The 14588-nt window shown below is 52.8% G+C and overlaps 1 protein-coding gene across 4 annotated transcripts in view; it reads left to right on the top strand.

The window, feature by feature from the left end:
- PITPNM2 (phosphatidylinositol transfer protein membrane associated 2) overlaps positions 1-14588 on the top strand; it is a 143793-nt gene that overhangs the window by 209 nt on the left and 128996 nt on the right. The gene's annotated exons all lie outside the window — the stretch shown is intronic.

The raw sequence follows: 14588 nt of genomic DNA, 5'->3' as shown, positions 1-14588 counted from the left end.
GGAGGGGACGGGGTGGGGGCGGGCGCGGGGTGCGGACCCCGGCCGGGCGGCGGCTCCCGGAGGCCCAGGCCCGCCCGCCCGCCTGTCCGCCGGCCCGCGCGCTCGGCGGGAGGGAAAAGTAGGAGACCCGTGCCCCGCCGCCCCGCTCGTGGGGGAGGGTCTGGCGCGCGGGGATCCCGGGCTCAGGAAATCGCCCCCAGCCCGGCCCCCGGGAGGCGCTGGCCCTCGGGATTCAGGGGGTCTCCCCCGACGCTAATGCCTAATTTCCGTCGGTTCCGGCTGAGGCGCGGAGGACTCCCCTCCCCCAGTGACAAGTGTCAACGGCGGCCAAGGGGCAGGTGTGTGTGCAGTGCTGGGAAGGGGCCGAGAGGAAGTGGTGGCCAAAGCCCTCGGTCTAGCCTTCTGGGCTTCCCGCCTCCACCTGGACAGCCCTCCAGCGCTGGCCTGGCTGGGTGGGTGTCCGGGGCCTGAGCCCGGGGTGCGGCCCTCAGAGAGGGGGCTAGGACTGGGAAGAAGTGCTGCCGGTGTCCCCCTCGCTGGAGGAAAATCTGGCCCCTCTCCATCCCGTGAGTCTCCCTTTGCTGTTGCAACCTGAGGGGCCGGCGCTGTCTCAGAGCGGCGAGCTTCCTCCCTACCCGCCTCAGCCTTGCTTGTCAGGGGCAGGCAGGGCTGATGGGGAACTTGGGGAGAGGGAAACGCTAGTGCCCGCCTCCGCCATAACGTGTAGCTAATTCCGCCGGGAAACCTCAAGTGGACATTCTGAATAAATAGAGTGTGTTTGCTAGGCAAATGTCATTTCAAGGCAAATCTTTAGCTCTGTCCCTTTTCAACGCATTTGCTGCCCCTGCGTAAATTCCAAATTCCTCATCCTACACTCCTCTCCCTGCCTCTGAAATAGGGACTGGGGCAGTTCTCCAAAGTCTCAGGCCTCCTTGCGTCCTTCCCTTCAGAATCAGGGTTCTTCAAAGGGGACCTCCTCTGGGCATCTTTCTCGGTCCCCTCCTAGCTCTCTCCCCAGCCGCTACCTGGGAGCCACTGGGGCTATAGGCTAGAGCCCCCCGCCTCCTTTCTGAGGGGAATGTGGTAGATGCTCCCCGTCATCTGAATCTCCCTTGCGGCCAAGCACCCAGCGTGACTCATCTCTGCTCTGAACTCCCACTGCACCTTATCTGTGTCTCTTGTGTGACTCTTATCACCGCCTGCCTTATTTTATAGTTACTTTTGGGCCCGGCTTATCTCCCTGGCTGGATTGTGAGCTCCTGGAGGATGGAGGACAGGGGTGGAGTTTGATTCATCCCTGGTCCCCCGCCCTGGGTCAGCACCCTGTGCACCGTCAGCGTCAGTGTCTGGATGCAGTAGAAGCCCCCTCCCCAGCTTGCCTCTGGGGACCTAGTTTATCTGACTCTTGGACGGTCCCTGTTAAATTCTTCTTCTTCTTCTGTGATGGAGGAGATTCCCAGTCCTCTCCCTTTGCAGAGAGAAACACAGTGAGTTAGGAAGGGCTGTTTTTCTTATAGGGAGGGACTTGCCAGATGACTAGGACAGTACATGCTCTGCTATGACGATGGCCCGGCACAGACTCTGGGCTCTCTGGGCATTGGGTGTGGAATGGGCTTCTCTCTTTGGCCTTCTGCACTCGCCGTGCAGGGGACGCAGCAGGGTAACTGAACTGTGGGAGTCAAGGCTCCAGGCCTGGCCGTCCCATAAGGTCGTACGAGCTTCACTGAGTCACTTGGTTTCTCTTGATCTTGGTTGGTCCTTCCTTATGGAATCCGAAAGAAAATTCCTCTGCTTGTATGAGGCCCTGTAGGATTTGGGCCTTGCGTCCTCTGCCTTAATGACTGTTCGTTACCGAGACCCAGGCTTGTTGTCTTCATTGACCTTCCCAGGTGGAGTCCATCACCTCCACCTTTGTGCCACCCTAATGTAACTTAGGCAGAACGGCAGTTAAATGTTACTCTCTGCCTCCCTGCCAGACTGAGCTCCTGTGGGGTCAGCGCCGAATCTCATTTCTCTGCATCCCCCATGCCTGGCACATGGGAGGCTCTAGGTAAAATGTCTGTGGGATAAATGGTGAGGAGCTAAGAGCCCTTGTCCCAAGTGGACTGTACATCCTCTCTCACTGGGGCCCAGCTTTGCCTTCCTCCATATCTAGAGGCCTCTTTTAAAACCAGGCAGATGTTCTCTTAACCATCCCATCCCGTTAAAGCTTTCCAGCTTGGTCCCTGAGAAGAGCCAGTCGTGGAGAATGTACAGTTCATTTGTAGAGATTAGAAGAGGAAACTTCTGGTGATGGATTTCCCTGGTGGCGCAGTGGTTAAGAATGTGCCTGCCAATGCAGGGGCACGGGTTCGATCCCTGCTCTGGAAAGATCTCACATGCTGTGGAGCAACTAAGCCCATGCGCCACAACTACTGAGCCTGCGCTCTAGAGCCCGCGAGCCAAAACTACTGAGCCCACGTGCCTAGAGCCCGTGCTCCACAACAAGAGAAGCCACTGCAATGAGAAGCCCACGCATCGCAGTGAAGAGTAGCCCCTGCTCGCCACAACTAGAGAAAGGCTGCGCACAGTAACAAAGACCCAATGCAGCCAAAAATAAATAAATAAATTTATTTTTTTTTTAAAAAAAAGAAGAGGAAACTTCTGGTGCTTCATGATCGCTGCCTTGCTGCTTTTGGAGAAGACAGCGGGGGGTGGGGGCGGGCATGTGCTCTGTCATGGAAGGACAGTGATCTCACGCCTGCGTCCTCAGCCATGGGCAGGAGACATGGTCAGCCTTGCAGACAGCCCTCCTGAAACCTGCTCACCAGGACCCCCTGCCACTAAGTGGTCTTCAAGTAGCTTCCCTGTAGGTCCTCCCGTCAATGTTATTAGGCTTTCACTGGGTACCCGGGATGTGATCACATAGAGCCATGGCGGCCATGGCAAATCGTCGTCTGGCTTTGCTCTAAAACCAGGGCTAACCGTAACGTGGGGCGTTGCCCCCTCTCTGCTCAAGTCTTACAGAGTCTCGTATGAAAAATTTTTTAGAATGTACGGCCAGGCAAGATTTGCCTCCCCTGTGGGCGGGGAATGTAGGTTGCTTCTTCCTTTGATAACGAGAAGGAAGGTGGAGCCGGAAAACAGGCGTGGTTTGTGTGCTGCACGCGTGTGCGAGGCTTCCCCGCGAACCTGCGCGTTAGATGGTGTTCTTCCTCCATTTTCCCAGAGAAAGAAGTCAACTGATTGGCCCTAAGGCACTCCGGGTTTGTACCCAGTTCTGCCAGACTCTTCCCGTTCCACCTACACTGTCTTTCCAACTGATTATGGTCACCTCCTCTTCCCTGGCTTCCAGGATGCTGGGAGCACAATGCTATATTTTCATGTAGTGACTGTATTCACTTACCCTTGTGGTCAGCATACTTATTTCTACTTTACCGTCTGTCTATGTGCACGTATATATGTAAGTGTAAATCTAGCTGTATTCTTTATAACTCATCACAAAAGGTTTCTGGAAAACTGGACAGATAAGAGTTGAATATAGTACGTAACATTGCACCTAAAGCTTAGGCTGACTCACGGTGTGGTTAGGGAGATGCTCCCACGGGTAACACCGGGCATGTGAGATAAGTGTTGCTTAAACAGCAGACAGGCTTCAGAGGAGGAGACACCCTTTCTGGGTAAGGCGGTCAGGGTTGACTTCCTGGAAGAGGTGGGATTTGAAGGAGGCCTTGAAGAATGGGTGGAGTTTTGATAGTCAGGGCACCTGGAAAGGTGTGTAGGATTTAGAGTCAAATTTGTGGTTTTCACCACGGCCCTACCGGAAAAGGTTCCTGCGTGAAAGGAGAGAATCGGTCTGGAGGGAAAGTGGGGAGCCTGGTGGTGCCTTTTCAAGTCTTCTCCAGCCTTGCTGGAGGGTCTGGGAACACTGGAGCTGGGAGGGCTGTACCCCATTAAGGATGAGAGGGCGAGGCTGACTTGCCCTCTCAAGCAGTGACTTGCCCAAGACCTGTCCTGCAGCCTGGAACCCAGGTCCCTAACTACCAGCTTGGTGCTGGCTCTTTATACTCGCGAAGTTGAAGTCGGACAGCAGCCCTGTACATCAGCCCTTTCTTCCTGTCAAACGGGTACAGGGGTACCGTCTTCCTCACTCCCAGCCCAGCAAACACCAAGAAAAACCCCTGCTAAGCCTTTATGACCAAAGGCAGAAAGAGCACTGTTGGGGAGGAGAGCTGGCATTGTGGTCCAGACTCTGCGCTCCCAGTTCAGCGGGCCCAGATTCCATCCCTGGTCAGGGAACTAGATCCCTCATGCAGCAACTAAAGATCCCACATGCTGCAACTAAGACCTGGCACAGCCAAATAAATAAGTATTAAAAAAACAAACGTAGAGACGTGGATGGATCTAGAGACTGTCATACGGAGAGAAGTAAGTCAGAAAGAGAAAAACAAATATCGTATATTAACGCATATATGTGGAACCTAGAAAAATGGTACAGGTGAACCGGTTTGCAGGGCAGAAGTAGAGACACAGATGTAGAGAATAAACGTATGGACACCAAGGGGGGAAAGTGGCAGGGGAGGTGGTGGTGGTGCTGGCATGAATTGGGAGATTGGGATTGACATATATACACGAATATGTATAAAATAGATAACTGATAAGAACCTGCTGTATAAAAAAAAATTCAAAAAAAGTAAAAATTGCTTTAATCGTTTAAAAACAAACAAAAAATATAGTTACCGTTGAAATGAAGTTCGTCAGAATAATAATTAAATTTGAAAAAAACAAAAAAACACAATAAACTGCCCTTGCCAGAGGACAGAAACAAAATGAACCAACAGGCAGGATTCCAGCAACAGACAAATCAAACCCAAGCAAGAGCTTTGGGGAAGAGCATCAGGAAAGCGGTTTCACACCCTCTCCTCGCCGAAGCCCCGAAGCCCCGAAGCCCCGAGGTCCCGCTTCCCTCTTGTGGGAAGGTGTTGGGAGTTGGGCGTGCAGGGGAAAGGCAGAGAGTTATGGAAAGAAGCCGCAGGACTCGGGGACCCCGAGGCTGATTTCCATCCCGAGTGATGCTCATAGTCAGCTGCAGGAGCGATGGCCTCACAGAGCGGAAGCCCTCGAGTATGACACATCTTAGGTCACGTGTGCACACAGTCGAGGCCCATTCCTGGCCGTTCTGTCAAGGGCCCTGAACCACTGCTCTTAGGGGAAATGCGGAGTTAGGTTCCCGCCAGCCTCTGGTCACAACGTATTTGTCCTCCGATCAATACATAACCCTCTTATGTGTGTTTCTCTTTAAAGATGCCTAATTTATTATATATTACTGATTCATTAACTGAACTCAGCCAACAGCACTATCACTCCCGCCTGAGCGAAGCTCATCTAACACACGAGTTTCCTCCATAAGGTACATCACAGCCTCCTCGGCTCTGAGCAGCTCTGAGCACTAGGCAGTGCTTTGGCTTCATGCTCAGGGCCATGTTAAATCACTAACAAAAAAAGCACCAAAGTGTGAAAACTGTGGCAGTACATGGACCACAGAAAGGACACTTGTTGACAGTTTGAACTGAAACAGGAGGCAGAGGGCCACCTTGTTTGACCTGTGCTGCACGTTGGGCGTTGGGTGACTCAGTTTCCCCCCCCCCCACCTCCACCCCGTGCATGTCTGCAAATGACCTCGTAAGCGCGGCGATCGTCAGTTTCTGGGTTACAAGTAAACTGTAGCAAGTGGGCGGATTCGTAAATACGGGAATCCGTGAATAATGAGTAAGGACAGTTTATACAAAGTGGTTCCACAACACAGCATTCCGGAGAGATAAGGAGGGACTGTTGCCACATTTTACAGAAAGGAAAAAGGCTCAGAGAGGTTAGTGACTTGTTGGAGTCTGCACAGGTGGCTGGGGCTGAGCCAAGACTTGCACCCACTCCTGGCTGATCCCAAGTGTGGTTCTTTCCTCTCAGCTCCTGCAGCGTTCGCGATGAGATTCTTTCCTCCTCGTGCTACCCCCCCACCCCCACCGCAATGACCCATCTGCCGTCTTTGTCACTGTGTTTACCCCCATGGTAACTCCAGTGTACAGAACGGGGCCCCTCGTGGACGCTCAGTAATTACTTGGTGAATGAAGGCCAGGGCCGCAGTTTCTTGTGTTTGCTCTGTCTCGGGTGCCAGAGGAAGGAGAAATATCCGGGCATAGGCTCCCCACCTCGCCCTCCTATATCCCTTCCAGAAGGGCACCCATCTCCCCTTTCCACAGGAGGTCCCGTGTTCTCGTACACAAGGGGGTGTCGGCAGCCCCACGTCTAACAGAACTAACTGGTCTTTGCTGGGAGGCGCCAAGGGCAGCCCTTCGCCCAAAGGAATGATCCTTTTCTTTTTTTTTTTAAGCTTTTACCATTTAAAAAATACATATATATTTATTTATTTGGCTGCACCGGGTCTTAGTTGCGACACGCAGATCTTTGTTGCCGCGTGCAAGATCTTCCTTGTGGCATGCAGGGTCTTTAGTTGCAGCCTGCGGGATCTAGTTCCCTGACCTGGGATCAAACCCCAGCCCCCTGCATTGGGAACTGGAGTCTTAACTCCTGGACCACCAGGGAAGTCCCAGAAATGATTCTCTTGAGGCATTTCAGGCCAGCATGGGGCTTCCCGGGTTCCCAACCCTCAAATCCTGGCTTTCTTACTCCTTCTTAGTCCTGGAAACCTTTCCAAAAATGTTCTGCCTCGTGTGCCCTGTGAAGAGTTGGTACATAAGTAATAGGGATTATTGCTCTTTCTTCTCTCCCAGGTTCTTTATTTCCCTTTTTGGAAATGGTTCCCCGCGAAGGATGGAATTTTCTCTCTCTGCAGCTGGGGGGCTTTCCCCCAGGTCTCTGTAGGGTCTGGCTGACTCATCGGCTGTGCTGTGGAGCAGGGCGAGAGCTCTCTCCCGCTGCTGCCCTGCTGGACTGAGTCAGGCCCTGCAGCCTCCTGGCCTCACCTGGCCATGGTCCACGAAGGAGTCAGGCCCCAGGGAGCGCCCACCAGGCGCCATGGCCCTGCGTGAGGCGGGTGGAGGGAGGGCTACTCCGTGGGGGCTGCCAGCTGTCCCTCTGCTATCTCTTTACAGACCCTTGAAAACCCACCTTGAAGGGTTGGGGTCAGGGGCTAGGCATCGGGGTAGAAATAGGCGGCCATTCCCATTTCCAACAGGGAACAGCTTCCATCCGGGCGCGGGGCTGCCGGGGAGGCGGGGCTTCCCGCAGATGGGGAGGCGCGCTCGAGGCCGGTTTATCGCTGGCTGGTCCATTGCTCTCTTCTGTCCTGCTGGGCACTTTGTGAGAGTTGACTTTTCACTTGCGGGTTTTTTTTTTTTTTTTTTTTCCATAAGAGGGAGAGATACCAGACATTTTCTGCAATTAGAATTTTTCCCTCTTGGGTAATCACAATGGACAAAAAACATTTAAGTCTTTTGAAAACCACACGGAAGCAGGAGCCCCGGGGACCGTTCAGTTGGCAGGGACGGCCAGCCATGGAGGCAGTTCGGGGCTCTTGCATAAGGAAACAGCTATTTCACATTTATTTGGGGTTTGCTTCTTAAAGCATATTTCAGTTAGTTCATCAGTGCTGTGCATCTGACAGGCCACACGTTCATTGTGGTTGAGCCATCTGGGAGGTGGGAGGCCTGCAGCCTTCCCCATGGCAGTCGGTAACTACCAATTTGAAGGAAATTTGTTTGATGTGTTTAAGAACCCAACACTAAAACACCATTAATAACAAAAGCTTCAAGAGTTCTGAAAGCATTCCCCCTTGTTGAGCCATCAAATGGACATGCATAACTTAAGGTCTCATTTCTTCCCCTACTCCTGTGACATTTTCCAACCCAGTGAAGCAGAGTTCTGAGGTGGCTTGTTTCATTGGTCCAGAGCACGATTTGCACTAACCTGGTGTGGAAAGGGGGCCACGCAGCCTGGGCATTTGCTGCTAGGAGTAGCAAGGGAGGTGGTGAACAGATCCCCACATCAGTATTCAGCTGAGCTCCCAAGCTGCTCGTTTCATTTCGGGTCCCAGCCTCACTCGGGTGACTCACCGAGCATCGTGAGGTCATGGTGACGCATGCTGACCAGCGCGTCTGCTCTGCACTCCTTGGGTACCAAGGTTTAGAGCACCAGTTACACCCATTTCTCTCTCTTTTTACCTCTGTTATTTCTCCCGGCAAACTGTCCCCTTTCCTGAGGAATGTTCTGTCTGACTTTCCAGCAGGGAGGAAAAGAGGAATTCAGCATCTTAGGAGAATAGGGGAGCCGGAAGGAGCGTGGGAAAAAACCAAGTCCAAGGGTTTGACCTTTCAGGAGGAATGACTTTCCGTTTCCCTGAAACCTTACCACCCCAGGCTGGGCGTGGAGCAGGATTGAGACTCACCACATGGTTGTAAACTGGAGGCCGGCTTGTGAAATCTGGGATGTTCGGTTCACTCAGGTTTGTCCTGGTGGCCTGGGAGCTGCAGGACTGGTGTTTGGAGGGTTTAGGCTGATAGTGGTACCCATCCTGTACCCAACCAGATTGATGCTTCATGATAGACTTTTCTGAATACTGAGATTCCTGCCCAAGGAGAAGGCGGCAGGCCTTCCCTCTCCAAACCATAGGGATATCTGGTCTAGCCCAGCTGCTCTGCAGGCGGAGGGACCTTGGCTTATTTGTCTTTGAGTCCCTGGTGCCCAGCATAGTGGCCTGGTGGTGACTCAGGGCCTGATGACCATTTGTGGGGAGGCGGTGGCTAGAGGTCCAGAGGCAAAGCGGCCTTTCTCATTCATCCACCTTTTGTGTAACACCCTCCATGGCATGGAGTGCTTCTGCCCGTTGTGCTTCATTTGACACCCAGAAGTGCTGCTGTGCCCACTTTACAGGTGAGGAAACTGAGGCTCGAAGAGGTCATGATTTGGCGCTCAGTGCTTTCAGCTGTCGTGTTTCATACACGGGCACACTACAGCTCAGGGAGGTCATGAGTTGGGCCAACCACAGAGGAGGTTACCTGCTGGCCAGGATTCTTGTCCTAATCGGGGTCCTCGATTCTTCAAGTTCACGTTGTCACATCCATTACATGGCCCCTGCCATGTTGTTACGTTGTTGTTGTTTTTAAAATCCATCAGGGGAAGTCCCTGGTGGCCAAGTGGTTAGGACTCTGCACGTTCAGTGCTGAGGGCCCGGGTTCGATCCCTGGTCTGGGAACTAAGATCCCGCAAGCCACGCGGTGTGGCAAAAAAGAAAAAAAAAAAAAATCCATCAGTATTTCCTGATCTGGTTCGGTCTGAGCAGTGCCCAGAAGCTTTCAGTTTGGGTTTGTGTGAGTTTTTTGTTGCTTTTCTTTTTTTCCAGAGAGGAAAACAGAATTTCTCTCCTTTTGTTCTGTAGCTTTTGCTCTCCAAAGAGGCCAAAAGGCACCATGGATTTAGAGCAGGATTAGATTCCCCAAGATAGGGTTGCACGCTCTGGGGTCACGGCCACGTACCTGAGTTGGAGCCCCCACTGGGATCCTGTTGTCAAGTCTTGTAGCCACACGCCTAGGAGGCTGTGGTCAGAGGCTCCACCAACTGTGTGCCTTTGAGGTCTTGGGAAGTGGTGCCTTTTCCTTCCCTCAGGTCAGAGCCACTTCCAGACTGGCTGAGTTAGGAACCCCGTTTATGGGGGTGGGACAGGCATGTTTTTAAAAGGGCACAGTTCAGAGTGGGCTGGGGCTTGTCCATGAGGGTGGGCCCTGCTCACCACCCACTCTGGGTTCTCAGCTGGGGCTGGGTCAGTTTGCTCTGGCTTGTCCCCCTCTTCCTGCCCCACTTCTGACCTTCTCCTTGCTCGTTAGAGAAAGAGCAGGGACCCAAAGTGGCCTGGTCAGGACGCAGCGGCAGGTGGGGCAGGAGGTAGAGGCCAACGCTTTGTCTTTCCCACCTGCACCGTAGGTGGCTGCCTTGCGATGTCCTCTGAGCTGGGAGAGCTGAAGGGCCTGTGGCCGCCAGGCGGAGAAGAGACACAGGTGGGTCCCTGTGGGAGCCTCTGGGGTCCCTTCAGCAAGAGTTAGAGGGTCTGCTTTTCCCTGGGGCTCCCCACACTGTATGAGCCACTCCCCGGACTGTTGTTATCTTGGTGTAGCTCCCGGGGCCCAGGCGTCCCAGCTGGGCCGGGCGGGGGCTCCCAGGGGCAGGGCCGAGTTATACCTTTTTGGCTTCCTCGGAGCACCTTGCCTTGTTCCGAGCTTGGAAGAGGGCTTAATGAAGCCTCTGACGAAGAAAAACTCGGGGAAGGTGGTCTGGCCCACCTGTTCTCCCAGGAGGCTGCCTTCCAGATTTCTACTGCTCTCACTAGAATCCTAACCTGCTTGGAAGGACACACACCCAGAAGGATTCCAATCCCCTGGCTGTGCTCACACCTGGACGCAGAGGGAAAATGGAGGTTCCAGTGTGTGCAGTGCACGGAAGGGGCAGGAAGGGCCGCTGGACAGATGCCCAGCAGAAAAAGAGGGCACCGGGTGAGGCTTTGGATGCAGGAGGAGAGAAGGCCAGAGAACGGCAGAGTTTCTTTCCTTTCCTTCTTTTTTTTAAAATTGAAGTGAAATTCATGTAACATAGAACTGACCATTTCTAAGTGTGCAATTCAGTGTCATATAGCGCATTCACAACGCTGTGCGGCCACCACCTCTGTCTCATTCTAGAGCATCCTCACCACCCCGAAAGGAAACCCCAGGCCCGTTAGCAATCATGCTCCATTCTCTCTCCTCCCCTGGCCCTTGGCCAGCACTGATCTACTCTCTGTCTCTATAGATTTACCTATTCTGGACATTTCCCATAAATGGAATCGTACAACGTGTGACCTTTGGCGTCCGGCTTCTTTCCTGTAACAAAATGTTTTCGAGGTTTATCCATGTTGTAGCGTGTATCAGTGCTTCATTCTTTTTTTTGAGTGGTGAATTACACATAACATCAAATTTACCATCGTAACCACTTTTCAGCGTACAGTTCAGTGACATTAAGTACATTCACGTCGTCGTGCAACCATCACTGCCATCCGTGTCCAGAACTTCTTCGTCTTCCCAAACTGAAGTTTTGTCCCCATTAAACAACAACTTCCCATTTCCTCTTCCCTCCAGCCCCTGGCACCCACCATTCTACTTTCTATCTCTGTGAATTTGACTCCTCTGGGTACCTCGCATAAGTAGAATCATACAGTGTGTGTCCTTTCACGTCTGGTTTATTTCACTGAGCAGAATGTCCTTCAGGTTCATCCATGCTGTAGCATGTGTTAGAATTTCCTTTCTTTTCATGGCTGAGTAATATTCCACCATATAGATAGACCACCTTTTGTTTATCTGTTCGTCTGTTGATGGACACTTGGGCCATTTCTGGGCCAGCGAGGTGTTGACTTTGGCTTGCCCCTGGATGGGGAACAGTGAAAGACAGCTGAACTAGGAGGGCCTAGGGGTCTGGGAGGCAAGAGCTGCACCATTTCCAAGGTGAATGGCCTTTGATGATCGCACCTTCCTGGGCCTCGGTTTCTGTATCCATCCAACAGGGGCAGCGATGCTCCCTCCCAGGGGAGGATGCAGTGAGAGTCTGGATGAGAGGGTGGTTTTGTGGACTGTCAGTTGCCCTGCACACGTGAGCTGCTGTCTTCCTGGACAGGGACAGCCCTGGTCTTCATCAGTCATAGGCTATGAGGGTGGGGGTGGTGCCTGGCCCTCCACCCTCCTGGGACTCACTTGTGACTTCCACTTGCTGGAAAGTTCCCTCCCTTGCAGAGGTTCCAGAGTCAGCCCCACAAGAAGGTGTGTCCTGCCTCTTAGTGGCCTTCTGAGCACTTGCTGACTCCCAGCTGATAGTAGTAGGGGAGCCGGGGACACATGGTTCCCTGCAGCACTGTCTCCTGGGCCCCCTCCTTGGAGCTCCAAGAAATCGAAGCCGGGAGGATGACATTGGCAGCCTCCTGGGGTGGCTGAGTCAGAGCAGAAAGTCAGACTGGAATTCACTAAGTCACACTTGCCTTCATTAGGCTAATTAACTTTCCATGTGAATTAGCTCTGTGAGCTGATTTAGGAAATCCATTACCGGGCTGGGCCAGTTCCATGTGCAGTGGTGCCTAGGAGGCTGTGCCCTGCAGTTCCATATCCACCAATTAAGGCTGCTTAATTATTAACTTAGGGCTGCCTGACTAATGAGGAGTTGCACTTGTTGTGTGCTATTTGAGAATTTTAAGGCCGTTTAAAATTAGCCGTAATATAGTTAATAATCATACTAGGAATCATACGTTGTGATCCGTGTTATAGATTATTCGGAAGATAAGGTGAGGCTGGGGGTTGATTTGTGGAAGGTCATGTAGATGGAGAGTGGGGCGGGGGGCATTCAGTGTGTGCAAAGTGCTGGCTAATACGGAGGGTTCCCAGCTGATGCACAGCTGGCACCTTGAAAGGCTGCTCTCAGTTGGGATGTCCGTTCACTATTGGGTTCTCAGGTTGGCCCCCCAACAAGAACATGACCCACCGGGCCACTGAATGATTGAGCTCTTGGGGCACTTACTCTCCGCTAGGTCCTCAATGGCCCTCTGCAGTTAACCCCATTGTACAGATGAGAAAACTGAGGCCCAGAGGGGAAAGCTGACTTCCCCAAGGTCACATGGCTGGTAGATTCAAATCCAGGCAGTCTGGCTCTGAAGCTCTCGGCTAAACGGCTACTTTAGACCATTTACCGCACACTGCACCCATTTTGGAGTTAAGTAGGTTTTTCAGAGCCTACCTGGGGAGCTAAGCGTTTTGTAAATCTTCTCTTTTTAAGTGAGGAAACTTAAAAAGCCTTGATGCCTTTGGAAAAGGAACACTTTGTACTTTCAAGGCTTAAGAGGTGCCTCCGGAGGCCTGCCAGGGACGGGGTGCTTGTGCGTGTGCGGGAACGTTTGTGCCCGGAGGTCAGGGTGCCTTTTGCTTGCTGGCGTGACTCACACGGAGCCGGTTTGTCTGGGAACCCGTGGGTGACGACTGTGGAAAACTCTTTCGTGGGAGCACAGATGGTCTCTCGTTCCTGGTGTCCCAGGTGTGCTGTCCCCTGTTCTCAGGGCGGAGGGGCCTTCCTTGCTGTTTAGGTATTGGCCACTCAGCGTCACCGAGCCCTCCTGCAGCTGGAGCCGAGCAGGTGGGGGTTTCAGAAGGTGGAGGCTTTATTTTTAGCCCCACATCTTCTGTGATTCTGTCACTATGGAGATGCCAGCTGGGGGCCCATGAGGCTCCATGCTTTTCCTGCCGGTGAGGAAAGAGGGTCCTCTTTCTTTTCTGGAACGTGGCCTGGGCTGCTCGGTGGAGACCTCAGTCACTGTGTGTGTGTGTGTGTGTGTGTGTGTGTGTGTGTGAGAGAGAGAGAGAGAGACAGAGACAGAGACAGACAGACAGACAGACAGATGTTGCTGCTGCTGTAGAAGAACTAGCCCTAGGCCCACACCCTGCGTGGAGCCCAGTGTCCACAGCCATCTTGTGCTTTGGCTAAACTGCACAAGAGTCTGAAGGCTCCACTTCGGCTGTGCTGGGTGACCTTGGGCAGGGTTGCCTCATTTCCCCGGGTCTTCATTTCCTCCCCTGAAAATTTGGGATGCTAATTCCTGCCATATACCTGCTTCTCTGGATCTGGTGACATAATTGATTTGGGCAAACTTTGAATCCACAGTGAGGTTCAAGTGCTGGGTGTGTGTGTGTATTTGTGTGTACACTGGTACGTGTGTGTGTGTGTGTGTGTGTGTGTGTGTGTGTGTGTCCAGTAATTATTCTGAGGCCAAGGCTGCCCTTAATAGGTCATCTAGAATTTTTTCTACTCCTTCTTTGTCTTTCTACTTTTTCCTGTATTTTGGCTTCTCCATTCAAAGGCAGAGAAAGAAGAGGTTGAAGGGGAAAGTATTCTAGTCCTGCCCATACATTATCATAATAGATCTATCAAGGGAGGTTGAAACCACCCCGCTTACTACCACCTATGTGTCCCCCCTGTAGAGTTTCTGAAAATACTCTTTCTTCTGTTGCTGTCACAGATTCACAGCCCCGCCTCCTGCGGGAAGTGCACTGGGCTCGTTAGCTCTGTTCCCACAGAGGACAGACCTGAGGCTCAGAGTGGTTAAAGTATTTGACCAGCGCTGCACAGCCATAAGCACCGGTGCTGGAACTGGCATGGAATTCTCTTGACTCCCCAGCCCGTGCTCCTGCAGCTCTGCGCAGAGCGGTGGGCCGGAAGCGCACGGACACCAGCGGGCTGTGTCTGGGACTCCTGAGGCACTAGCCTCCTCCCTTCTTCTGAAATCTCCGGCTTGGCTATTATCCCAAAGCAGAAAATGACAAGTGTTGACGAGGGTGTGGAGAAATGGGAGTCCTTGCGCCCTGCTGGCGGGAACGTGAAATGGTGCAGCTGCTGTGGAACAGTTTGGTGGGTCCGCAAACGGTTAAGCGCAGTTACTGGAAATTCCCTGGCGGTCCAGTGGTTAGGACTCCGCGCTTCCACTGCTGAGGGTGCGGGTTCCATCCCTGGTCGGGGAACTAAGATCCTGCAAGCGTGCGAGGTGCGGCCAAAAAGAAAAAAAAAAACCCACAGGGTTACCAACTGATGAATGGATAACC

The sequence above is a fragment of the Stenella coeruleoalba genome, assembly GCF_951394435.1.
Source record: "Stenella coeruleoalba genome assembly, chromosome: 14".
NCBI classification, from domain to species: Eukaryota; Metazoa; Chordata; class Mammalia; order Artiodactyla; family Delphinidae; genus Stenella; species Stenella coeruleoalba.
This window is presented reverse-complemented; position numbering and strand designations above follow the sequence as displayed.